Here is a 13,054-nt window from a genome sequence, read left to right as displayed (position 1 = left end):
CGGACCCTCCCACACTGGTTCTCTCCTTCTCTCTCTCTTTCAAAATAAATAAAAATTAAACTTAAAAAATAAAAAAATAAATAAATAAATTAAGAGTATAACCACCCATATGAGTGAGCACTAAGAACTGATATTAAGGATACACAGTGTGCCCTTCATCCCCGGGAACCATTACCTCTGCCTGTTACTAACCAGACTAATAACGCTACTGCTATTGATTCTTCTGACTTATGTCTTACTGTCACTAGACCTCCAATTTCAGTATAAAATATTCACTACTTCTAGAAAGGTAATACGTTAAATTGCTATCAGCCATTAACACAGCACTAAACAAATTTCTTAAACTTGATCTTTGCTACTGCTAACTGCATCTGAAACAAGGTGGTTTTAGTAAAAGGATAGGAGATGGGGATTTGGGAACATAAGGCAGTCTGAGCCACAGTTAAGGCTGACTGAGGTGCTACAGAGGTGTTGCTGGCCCCAGGGTTCCGATTAGGGGGAAAGCAAAGCAGAGGGGAAGAGAGCCTTAGAAAGATTCTGGGTGGTGGGGGCTTGGGGCCAGTCAGGCCGGTGGGGGCCACTGCTGAAATGGAGCGAATAAAGAAAGTGAAGAATAGAAAGAGAAATCAAAAGGTCACATGTTAACTATGGCAATTTTTTACTAAGGCTGGCCATATTTTAGAGAAATTATGAAATTTGGTGAAGGGATGATATTGCTAAATTATTCCTAGCAGGTTAAAACATTTTGTTAAAGATTGCCTGCTTTACGTACTCAACACAAATGCTTATTAATGAAACCAGTAATGTGCAAAGATTATTTATTTATGGTTTTCAAACAAAAATGGTATTGTATCAACTCCACTGGGTACGCTTTGTCCAGTTTGATGTTCTAATTAGCAATTCTTAGCATGATTAAATGCTAAATACACAGCTGTGTGAGGCTTCAGCTGGTAGTAACCAGTAGTGCCTAATACTGACTTTTTAAAAGAGAAAAACAAAAGTACTCAAATACTGGATACAAAACTTTCGAGGCCTTATTCAGCTGAAAGAAGCAAAGTTATAAATATAAACAGGAGTTATATATAACATGTTGATAAAGCTAAGAGATGTAGTATTTGTCAACTCTGTAGAAAAGCTGTTTGGACTAAAAGAAAATAAGCCAAGCTGAAGGAACTTACTTGGTTGAGCTCACGATATGACACATTACATATGGATCTCCATTAACTCATCGTAATTTTTAAAAAAGACCTTATTACTAAGTAAGTCTAGAGAGATAAGCTATCTACTTTGAAACATTATTAAAGAAAACCCATATACTTTTTGAAAAAAAGGAACTTTTCCGTATGCACCTGAAAAAAAGTTGTACATAATCTAGCACATAAATAACCTCACTCTTTCCTAACTTTCTTCTGGTAACATCCAACATCTATAAATAGCTAAAAACCAGTGGAGATTTTTCTATCTCCATAACAGAAGTGACCCAAATTACATGCATCAGTATAAACTTCTACCCTTTAAATGGTAAAGATCCTGTAAACAGATCTCATTTGAAGCTTTATTTATGAAGGAAATTACCTAAGGCTTAAATGAAAGAACTGTAAGTTGCAAAAAGAAAACCAAATTCACTGTTTGGTAGGCACAGTAATATAAAACAGGTTAGTACTAAGTCCCTCAGATGATTGCTTATTCTGAATCATAGGTATTTCTGACTAAGCCAAGTTTTTATGGCCCTCCCTAAGCTTTGGCAGCATAGAGGACAAAATCCCTCCTTTTAACCTCTGTATATAATATTCAACTAAGTATGTACTTTACCAAAATGAAATTAAATCTGCAAAGGCCTTAAGCATTTTCTTATTTCAATTTTTGCCTTTCAGAAGGAACACATTTTGCAAAATCTATTCACAAATTATCTACCATAAAAAGCTGAAAGACCAGAATTTTTCAAGTGAGAAGAAACCAATGTATATATATATGGCTTGTGTCCTAAAATTCTCTTTGAGATTACAGTTCAAGAAGAAAAATAAAACTTGTTCAATAGAAGTAGTAATTCAATTATATTCTCTGGAAGAAAATGAATTTTCTGTATTGTGCAAAATAAAACCAAATGATGGCGTGAATTAAAAAAAAAATTAACGTTTATTTATTTTTGAGACAGAGAGAGACAGAGCATGAACGGGGGAGAGGCAGAGAGAGAGGGAGACACAGAATCTGAAACAGGCTCCAGGCTCTGTGCTGTCAGCACAGAGCCCGATGTGGGGCTCGAACTCAGGGACCACAAGATTGTGACCTGAGCCCAAGTTAGACGCTTAACCAACTAAGCCACCCAGGCGCCCCTGAATTTTTAATCATAAATTCTTATAAGACCAAAACTACTCACCTTAATACTATTTCTAATGATTGCTTATGATTTACTAGAAAAATCAAAGCTTTGCTACATATAAATTGTAAAATTCCTTTCCTATAGCTATCCCTTGCCCATCCTCTGTGAGCCCCCACCTTCATGAACTATTACTTACACCATACCTACACAGAAAGTCTGCTTGACTTCAGTTCTGTCAACATAACTACACCAGAGATTAAAATGTTTTAAGGATATAAATCTACATTTTAATTATGTATGGTGCCTAAAATATTTTATTCCATATCATCACTGAAGTGGAGGAAACTTAAAAACTAATCCAATCCCGCCCACTGACCTGCCCGCAATTTAATGATAAAGAAATGGGGACCCAGAAAGGTAAAGTGATCTTCCCGAGAACCTCCTTGAGACCTTGAATATATATAATTTCCTGATTCCCAGTGAGCACTCTTTCAACTTTACCATTGGACCGATGTAGCAGATATAAGAAAATGTTAAAGGAGAGCATAAATTTAGTTTTTTGTTGCTACTTATCTACTCAGTAAACAACCAAAATTGTCCAGTGACATAGGACCCCTGCATATGTCCCCAACTAACATGTGGAAACACCCAATTCAGCAGTAGTGATAACTGGTGGACTTTCCCTTCTTGAAACACTCATTTCTTGGATTCTAAAACACCATTCTTTCCTGGATATTCCTCACCTCCCGGAGTTCTTGAAGTCTCGTCTTCCTTTACAAAGCTTGTACATGGTTGAGTATTGTTGGCTCAGACCAAAGTCCTCCTTTCTTTCCACACTTCTCTGTAAGTAATTTCATTTATTCCTAATGCTTTAGTCCAGTCTCTTGGAAGATGACCCCCACATTTGAATACCCAGCCCTGACTTTTCCTCTCAGCTCTATGCTCGTATCTTCAAAGGTCAGTCTGACATTTGTGCTCATAGATCCCTGGTTTCTCAGATTTAATATGTCCAAACTGAACGATGTCTTTTCTCTCAAAAACCCGCTCATCCTTCAGTCTTTCCCTTTAACGAAATGCCTTTGACTGGTTACTCTTGCAGGAAACCTGCTGTTTTCTTAGAATCCCCTTCACCCAACTCCACCAGTTAATTCTACCTCCCAAATACACTTGGAAACATCCCTCTTCTCACCAGCCCACCACTTCCCTGAGTTATGGCAACATTCACTCAGTTGGACCTCATGTCTTCTCTCTCTCCTTCTAACAAGATTTCCCCACAGAGTAACCAGAGCAATTCTTTCTAAAATCCAATCACTTTTAACTCACTGAATAAAATCCGAACCCCTTACAGTGTATAAGGGCTTCTGTGAGATGATCTCTGCTCAGCTGTCCATGTTTACCTGAGCCACCTTGCCCTAGCCCCTTGCCTCCTGCTCTTCAGCCTCACTGAACTTTCTCAGGTCTTCAAAATGCACCTTGGGATGATGTGTTCACTGACAGGAATGTTCCCCTCCCGTGGCTGGCTCCAACCTCTCATGAAGCCCTACTTTATCTCCTAAGAAGACTTCTTCGTCTCCATCAATGCATCCTGATGGCTTTCCTCCACAACACTTTAGTGCTGAAATTATGGATATTATTAATTTATTTACATCTTTATTAATCATTTCTCCCATCAGACTCTAAGTGGCACAAACAAAGAAACCGGGACTTGCACTTAATATTGCTAGTTCAGTGCCTGGTACATTTTAGGCTCTCAGTAAGTACATACCGAATGCATAACAAAATGGCTGTCTATTCCTTTTCTGAACGGCCATCCCTTTGTGGTATGCAAAAGCTTCTCACTGCCCCCAACACAAAAAAAGTTCTCAAAGGACCTTGCAGTGAAAAAGAAAATGTCAAGCTGGTTTCACTGCTCCTCATGGTGGCCTGGAACTGGTAGTCAGGGCATTTATTTAGCTTCAAAGTTTTAGTAATAATTTGTCCCGCCACTTGAGCTGCTTTGCACTGATAAAAGCTCTGGAAATCTATAGCTTAAAAATAATTTCATCTCATTTTTGCAAAATAAATTGGGCAAATACATAGGCTTTTACAACTGGAAATTACATTAATTCACAAATATATATTAAGGTCTATACATGCAGAGTACTGTGGCACGAGGTATGGAAGTGGGTGGGATATAAAAGATGAGCCAGGACCTCTGCTCTCAAAGAGTTTTGCTTCCTCCATTACTCTTTCTGAAAATGTTCAGTTTTTTAGAACCTAGTGTTCTTATTTCTATTTTTATTTTATTTTGGAGAGAGAGCATGCATGTGAGCAGGGGAGAGGGCTGAGGGAGAGGGAAAGAGAGAATCCTAAGTAGGAACCAAACTCAGTGTGGAGCCTGATGTAGGCCTCGATACCACAACTCTGGAATCATGACCTGAGCTGAAATCAAGACTCCGAGCTCAACTGACTGAGTCACCCGACCAACCCAGAACCTAGTGCTCTTCTTAAAGCGATACACAAATTAAATATTTTCAACTGAGATTAAAAGAACTTTTCTCTAACTCGAATTAGGGATAGAACAATTTAACAGACATTTATTAAGTGGTTGTGATAGTCAAAGAAGTGTAAAATCCGGTCGGCTTACTTTGGTACGTTTATTTTTACTATATCATATATTTGAAAATTTTTGATCTAAAAAGCAGAAGCAAATCAAGGGAAATAACATCCTCAACATAGCATAAAGGTTTCCTCTCTTGTATCAGAAGACAATAGTCCCGAGAAGCTATCCTGTCAAAAAGCTACCATATGAAATAATCTTAATTATATGTAAATGCCCATTTTAATAAGCACTCTTCTCTGAAGCAAACTTCTCAGGAAAAAGGAACACATGCCTCCCTATGACCCTCTTTCTTTTCTTCTCTCTCTTTCATATCCCATAGCACTTTTATCTTACAGCACTTTCTATAACGAATGCCTGTTAACAGTCTAATTATATTGGTAGAATCACAACTTTTGAGTCTTCTACTAAAAGTGGTCCCCTGTAACAGCAATAAGTGCTGCTTTGCAAAAAATATCTTGACAGAAAGCCAAAGGAAAATGGTGGAGGTACGTGTTTCCCATTCTGGCCCATTCTGTGCCTCATTTGGTAGCACCATTGCTTCTGACTGTATGGAGGGTCTCTTGGGCTGTGACTGCTTTGTGCCCAACGTTTAAAGAATACGCCTTCTTCCACAAATGCCCAGGGTTCTGGTCTGCATAGCTTTGTCATTTTTATTTTGGCACCCAGTTCCTGTTGCTGAGTACAGGCAAATCGCAGGCACTGCGAGCACCTTGCTGCCTCTCCCCTGTGCTTTGTGAAATGATCTTTCTTTGGCACTGTGCTAGGAGGAGTTTCTATACCTCTCTGATTCTAAATGGAATTAGAACACATTCAGGATTAAGAAGTGCCTGAAAAACTCTGTCCCATTACTTCAGTGCCTATTTCTCTTTGGCTGTTTATCCAATTTTCTTGCTATAAGTACCCATTACAAAGTAACCCTCTGCCCCAAGTTGACTCTGGGCATATCAGACAGGAACCAGTATTTTCCTTAAGTACATGTTCAGGATTTGCAAACTTATGAGAGATGCCTTCAAAGTTAAAAAAATAAAGTGGTTCTCATAGCATAAAAATATTTCCTGAGCAAGCAAGCTGACATAAAGACTGCACACTAAAAAATAAATCCTTTCTCATATTTTTTATTTATAGTATGTCAATAATGGGTAGCTGGCATTTATAGAATGCTACATAAAATATATGGCATTCTGCTCACTACTAAATTTTGGATATAAGACTGTAGATAAGAAAAAACGTGATTTCAGCATATAACTTCTTAGAATTTTAGAAAACAGGCATTTACATAATGTGACTTTAAAATCATAGCCTGCTTTGGGGCCCCTGGGGAACTCAGTCAGTTAAGCGTCCAACTCTTGGTTTGGCTCAGCTCATGATCTCATGCTTCATGAGTTCAAGCCCCACATCAGGCTCTGTGCTGTCAGTGCATAACCTGATGGGGATTCTCTCTCTCTGCCCCTACCCTGCCTGTGCACTCCCTCTCTCTCTCTCTCAAAATAAATAAAGAAAAACTTAGAAAAATAAAATCATAGCCTGCTTTGATCAAATACTATATGTTAACCTGGGATAAAATATTTTCAGAATGTTGTAAAAACAGAAAAAGAATATAGTGGAGATGAATGAAGAAATAGGGAAAATAGTTGAGGGTATTCATTCTGAAAAGCGTAACTAACTATTATTAACATGGCTGCACACGGACATTCTGTTTAGGACTGTGTCTTAAAGCAATGGTTGATAATTCAATAGCATCATCTTAATTTCACAATGCAGAGGTGTAAGATAATAAGCTCCCCATGTGTATAAAGGAAACCAGGGCTCTTCTAGATATTGAAATACACACATACACATTACACAATTTATGCTGAAAACAAGTGTCTAGAAGGGAGAAAACCTATAATGATGACAAAAAAAAATTCCATTCTCATGCCAAATATATTACATAATACAATTAAAATTTATAGATCACACAGCTTGTCTGCAAAGTATGGTTAGTCCTCAGACCAGCAAGCATCAGCATCAGCTAGGAATTTGTCAGAAATTAGTATGCCCGTCCCAGACCTACTAATTGGCCAGTCAATCTATGTTTTGACAAGAATGTCATGGCATTCTGATCCAAACAATACTGAGGAACTGGGGCAGGATACAGAGATATTGCAAGAAATCAGGATAAAGACTGGGGTTTGTTGCTGAGTCTGCATTCTAGATCTTAGACGAAAACCTAGAATTTATTTATGTTTTTAGGTTTCTAGGCTATCCAATCTAATAATCTAGTTTACAGGGTCTGAGTGTGGAGGAGAATCTGGGGAGAGTCTCTGGTTAGAAGGCAGGCAGTCATTATTCGCCCTAAGCTCTTTTAGGAATGGGAAGCACAGACATAGGAAAATGAACAGGGGTAGAGCCAGCAGGACAGGGGTTAGGGTCCCAACTGCTCCATGTAAAGGTCTGAAAAGCCACAGACAGTATCATTGAGCCTAAGGAAGGAAGCCGGCATTCCCAAGTACCATGAAGCTACACCCTTAATTCTCTCACCCTTGAGAAATGTACCCATCTGCTTCTACTAATTTCTCACAACACTCAAATGGGCTAATGTCACATTATCTCACTTGTCATTTTCCTTCTATTTCTGTGAGAATGAGGATGAGAAAAGAGGACGAAAGAAAGAGAAATAAACATCCCCAGGACAGGAGCAGAAGGACCACGTACCAACCCCTAAAATAAGTAGAGGGGAAGATGTGGAGACTTCCTCCACGTCCCCCCTTCGCCCCTGAAGCCATTCTATTTGCCATGTGGAAAATAGTAAGTGATAGCGATTCAGCAACTATAGCTCATCTTAATAGGAGCTACTTAATAGGAGCTACTAAAACAATAATAGATGCAACAACCGCCACCACCAGCTTTGCCATGGCTCTCGCACACCAATCCCTCCGAGGTAAGCACTGCCGTCCTCACTTTAATGAGGCTGAATCGCTCATCCAAGAGTCCTGTGAAGGCCAAGATTAAAAGTCAGGGCCATTTGGCTGAAAAAGCCCATGTTTTTCCACTTTGCTACTTCTGCCACAAGCTCCAGTAAAGTTGGTACAAAAAATTCCATAAACAAAAGTATGAATTAGGTAGTTTGTCTCCAGTGACACTGAATCTTCAGAAGCTTATGCTCACTCCATCCTCTCCGTCAAAATCTGCACTCAGGAATAGGTCTGGCAAACTCAACTGACAGTAGAGATTTTAATTTCAAAAATAGAACTGTTTGGCTTACAATGAGATGAATATCATACCAAAAACTTGGTACCAACAGCAATTTAATTATGAAAACTGGCATTTGTAAAGATGATCAGTTATAAAGATTTCCCTTAACACGGCCAGTGTTTGAATTAATATCTACATAAACAATTCTATTGGGCATCCTACAGCTTAAATACGTAATAGCACAAGAAGGAAGGTGTTTAAAAATCCTATCAGACTCTGTACCTTCAATTATATTTGGATCTTGTATCATATCAGGAAATCTTTGTAAACCCATAATGCTTACAGAAGCAACTGATAAGCTATTTAAAACTACAGTGCAGCTTAGAAAATTAACATATCAGTAAACTGAACAATAAGTTACTGATGGTTCTAACAGTGCCTGATATACTTCCTGGATAGATTCATTGAGCAAGGTAATCTGGTTTCTTACCACAAAATAAAGACAAAATATATGATCAACCTATAAAACTTTTGCAATAAATATCTCCAACAACATTTTACATTAAGTTCCCAAAGCGAATCTATCACTTCTGCCCAACTATCCTGTGGTAGTGAATATTTAAGCTCAGAATTAGTCATTGGAACTACCTCAGTCTCTTTCCAACATTACAGTTGTCAATTTCTGATCCCCGCACAGCTGCTAACAGCACAATAGTACTATATAGATGAAGACATTTTACTAAGTCATTTGTGAGTGATGGCATTCAAAATGAGGAACCTGTAACAAAGGATATATAATTTGATTAAATGATACTTATTTAAAAGTGGGCATTTTAGGGGCGCCTGGGTGGCTCAGTCGGTTAAGCATCCAACTTCAGCTGAGGTCATGATCTCACGGTTCATGAGTTCAAGCCCCTCATTGGGCTCTGTGCTGACAGCTCAGAGCCTGAAGCCTGCTTCAGATTCTGTCTCCCTCTCTCTCTGCCTCTCCCTTGCATGCTCTCTCTCTCTCAAAAATAAAATAAACATTAAAAAAAATTTTTTAAGTGGGCATTTTAATCAATGTGGTACAATGGTTATAATCCCATCTGTAGCTTTATATTTCACAATAATATAATTTATATATAACACAGTATTAAAATGGCCGGAGTTTTCCACAACTGCTGTAATCTTGGATCAAGTTTGTTAGCACCAGCAACTGTGGTCCCATTTCTCAGCCTAAACACTTCATTCATTATTCGGGAAGTCAGCTTTCCACTACTATATGTAATACTAAGGAATGGCTTACAGGTGAATCAATGGAAACTGAAAATGGAAAGCCAATGTTTTGCTTCTCAGTTTTATTCTTCTTCTTATAACCTGATCTGCTCACAAGTGGTTAATCTAATGAATCTGTTGTTCAATATCTCATTTTCCCCAAAACGTTTCTCTGTGAGAGAGTTCTGGCAAATAACAAAATGACAAGCAGTGAGTATTTCACGACCCTGTCCTTGGTCTCATGCTCTTTCTTATCTCTGCTTATCTCTTATCTGTATCTCTCCCCAGAACTATGTTTCCCTAAATTAAAAATGTTTCTACAACTGGTGAATTGAAGATGCCCTTAATACTCCTCGCCTGTCAATAAAGCACCTCTGAGGCATACCAAATGAGTACCTTATCCACCCCAAAACATCTTTCAAGACAGCAAGAGCTGGGCTGATTCGCTCTACTAACCCTGTTCCCGTGCATATTTGGAACACAGTAGAGGCCATTTAGTTCACCAACTGAGTAATGTATAATGATCTTTTGTCAATATCAATAACATTATGTAGCAATTCTAATTCATTAAAATAACTTAGCTTGGAATGTTTGGTTGCTTAATGGCTGGGATGGTATGTGGACATAAATTAGAAAGAAACAGATAATGCCTATACTATTAACAACATTGTTGGACTAGCTGAAACCTATTTCTTTTGGCAACTATTTCTATTTGATGCAGTTCATTTAATCTTAAACATTCACCGAATGCCTACCATTTTCTGGGTACTCAGGGGAGAAAGATGAATTAAGTAGAGGATCCACCCCCTTTGAGGCATCCACACTCTAGTTACGAAGAAAGCCATGTGAAAAACCAATGTTTAAAGTACAATCTATTAAGTGCAAAAACAGTTTGGGACTGTAGAAGCAGAACAGTGGCAGAGATTAGCTGCCTGGCAGGGTCAGACCATTTCATCAATGAGAAATCATTTAAAAATTATCACCTGAAATATGTTAATTTTAAAAACTAGGGTGCACCTAGGTGGCTCAGTGGGTTAAGCATCTGACTTCGGCTCAGGTCATGATCTCATGGTTCGTGGGTTCGAGCCCTGTGTTGGACTCTGTGCTGACAGTTCAGAGCCTGAAGCCTGTGCTTCTGTGTCTCCCTCTCTCTCTGCCCCTCCCCCACTCATGCTCTGTCTCTCTCAAAAAATGAATAAATGTTGAAAAAAATTAAAAATTAATAGACTCTCTAAGTAAATGTATGATTCCTTAGTGGCATTATTATTTCCCACTAATAAAACTGCTAAAAGCTTTAATCACTCTCTGTTAGATATTATTTCATTCACATTTAATACTTAAAGGACCTAATCAAGTAGGGATCTATTTCCACACCCCTTTCCTGCCCAAGGCAAATCTTTTTTTTTTTTAAATTTGTATTCATGTTCTCTACCACCCTGCAATGATAGAGTAAGATATAATCCAATCTGGACCTCTTCTCCTTCATTGACACATTTTAAGGACCCATACTCTAGGGAGTCAGGTAGTAAATAATACTGCAAGTTAGGCACATAGCTAACATGCATTGTTAAATAATTGTATTATCAAGGAACTCAATTGCTTCACTCTATGCTAATAAAGCACCTTGTAATCAAAAGCATTTGGACTGGGCTGATTGCTACTATTAAATCTCTAAAGCATAAGTAAGAGTATTCATGACTTAAAATTTGACTCTCGTATTAAGTCCTCACAATCTTTGAGATATCAAATAGTTGAGAAATATTCGTCTCTGCACAGTTTTGTATACACTACAAATGTGTAAATGAGTAAAATGAGTACCAAGAGATGTAGGCATCTTGACAAAATATCTAATCACAGCAAAATAATCCACATTTTACTTGGCTGTGCCACAAACCAGCTGTATGGCCTTGGATGGGACACTCAAATTCACTGAATCTCCTATGTGACAAATGAATGGACTATTCTCTGTATTTTGAGGGGAGAAAAATAAACTAAATTAATGGAACTGAACTAGATGCTCTCTAGAGTTTCTCTAGGCTCAAACATTATGAAAGCTTCTAAAAAGTGTCTTTTAGAAATTTTCTGTAGCCTTTCATCCCAGGTTTTGAAATGAAATCCCACTGTCAAATCATTTCCAGACATCTGGAACACCTAATCCATCCCCAATGTAAGATACCAAGGCAGTTAACAATTAAGCTGTTATTAGTGAATCATGTGTTCTAAACGGCCACTTGCTGGGCCCTATTATTTTAGTGTCACAACTATGACCTGAAAATAATACAGGCATTTGAGAAACTCATTAACTTGTAGAACCCTGAGGTACAGTTTATCATATCAGAGAAGTCTACTAGAGAAATCCCAGTAGGAACACATGTGTTCCTAAGCATATAAAACCTCACCAGAGTAAGAAATATCTGAAAGTGTAAGACACATCATTCTTCAAAATGTTCCCTGGTGAAAAACTTTGTAAGTGGCATACTGAACTGAAAACGGCCCTTCACACTTACGAACTAAGTAAGACACTTTCAATGGGAATAATACATTTACCTAGATCTACATAACACATGCACATACCATAACTGGCACAGCCAAAGTGTCCATTGCAAATAAAAAGCACATCCTTAAAAGAATCATTACAAAACACCCAAAGAGAAAAAAAGAACAGGGAAGCCCACAAAGTAGGTCAAACCAGCATCACCCTAGAAATTATGCAAATCAGAAAACATTTGGAGTAATAATCGTATATAAGGCTCCAAACCCACTCAAAAGATACTTTAAAAGTAAAATAAAATAGTGAAACTAACGGGCAGAGGGACCCATGGGGGAAAAGATAAGCTTGGGTTATAGGAAAAAAAGAAACATTCTCACATGCTATGTATGTATCTTAATGAAGGGCAGTGGATAGAAAACAAAACATAAAATATTATTCTGTGCTTATGTAGCTCAAGTTGCTGCAACTCAAGACAGATGTACAGGGACTGAAGACTCATCAGAACATTCCTTTTCATCATGCATTTCTTTTTCAGTCCGAAGGGAGACAGCACCAAAACAGAAACCAAATGGAGCAGGCAGAAGGACAGTGCTCTGGCTGAGAAAAAAAAATGAACACCGGGAGGGAACAGGGCTCATCTGTGTAATATTATGAATGACTCAGAGTAAAAACAGACTTCCTTATCAAGTCTTGTAGAAGCTACTTCTAAATCTGATTTTAGCTACCTTTAGGAAGAGGAGTTAATATATAACACAGTGACTCTGGCAGAGAATACTTAAGGATTCGAAATGGGCTTGGATAAATTTGTGAATGGCTGAGAAAAGCTGAGGTTAATTCCTATCCTTTATATTTGATGCAGAGAGAACAATTGTGCCCTCACAGCCTCCATTGGCGACATCTGATTGAAATGCTAGGGTGGTATGGGCCACAGATCTGGCAAGTTCTATTTTTTTCATGTTACACGAAATATATCAAGGTGTTATTTATTAAATATACTTCTAATAAATGGATTAGAAAAGCCTACAGGCTGGCTGTATATTCCAATCACATTCTTTCTCCATGAGAAAATGCTGCCCAGTGATTGTCCTTATCTGATGCATATATAAAAATGTCTGGATTTGCTCTTCATCAAGTCCTTAACAAATTTTTTTTGATACGTAGTGACGAGAGCTAGAAATGAGTAATTTAGCAGAGTTGTTGTGAGTGGCTC

The 13,054-nt window shown here is 38.1% G+C and overlaps 1 protein-coding gene across 2 annotated transcripts in view; it reads right to left on the bottom strand.

Moving 5' to 3' along the window:
- Window positions 1-13,054, bottom strand: part of UGT8 (UDP glycosyltransferase 8) — an 89,024-nt gene that overhangs the window by 43,631 nt on the left and 32,339 nt on the right. The window lies entirely within an intron of this gene.

The sequence above is a fragment of the Panthera onca genome, chromosome B1 (assembly GCF_046562875.1).
Source record: "Panthera onca isolate mPanOnc1 chromosome B1, mPanOnc1 haplotype 2, whole genome shotgun sequence".
Taxonomy (NCBI): domain Eukaryota; kingdom Metazoa; phylum Chordata; class Mammalia; order Carnivora; family Felidae; genus Panthera; species Panthera onca.
Note: the sequence above shows the minus strand (reverse complement) of the source record. Positions and strands in the feature narration are given on the sequence as shown.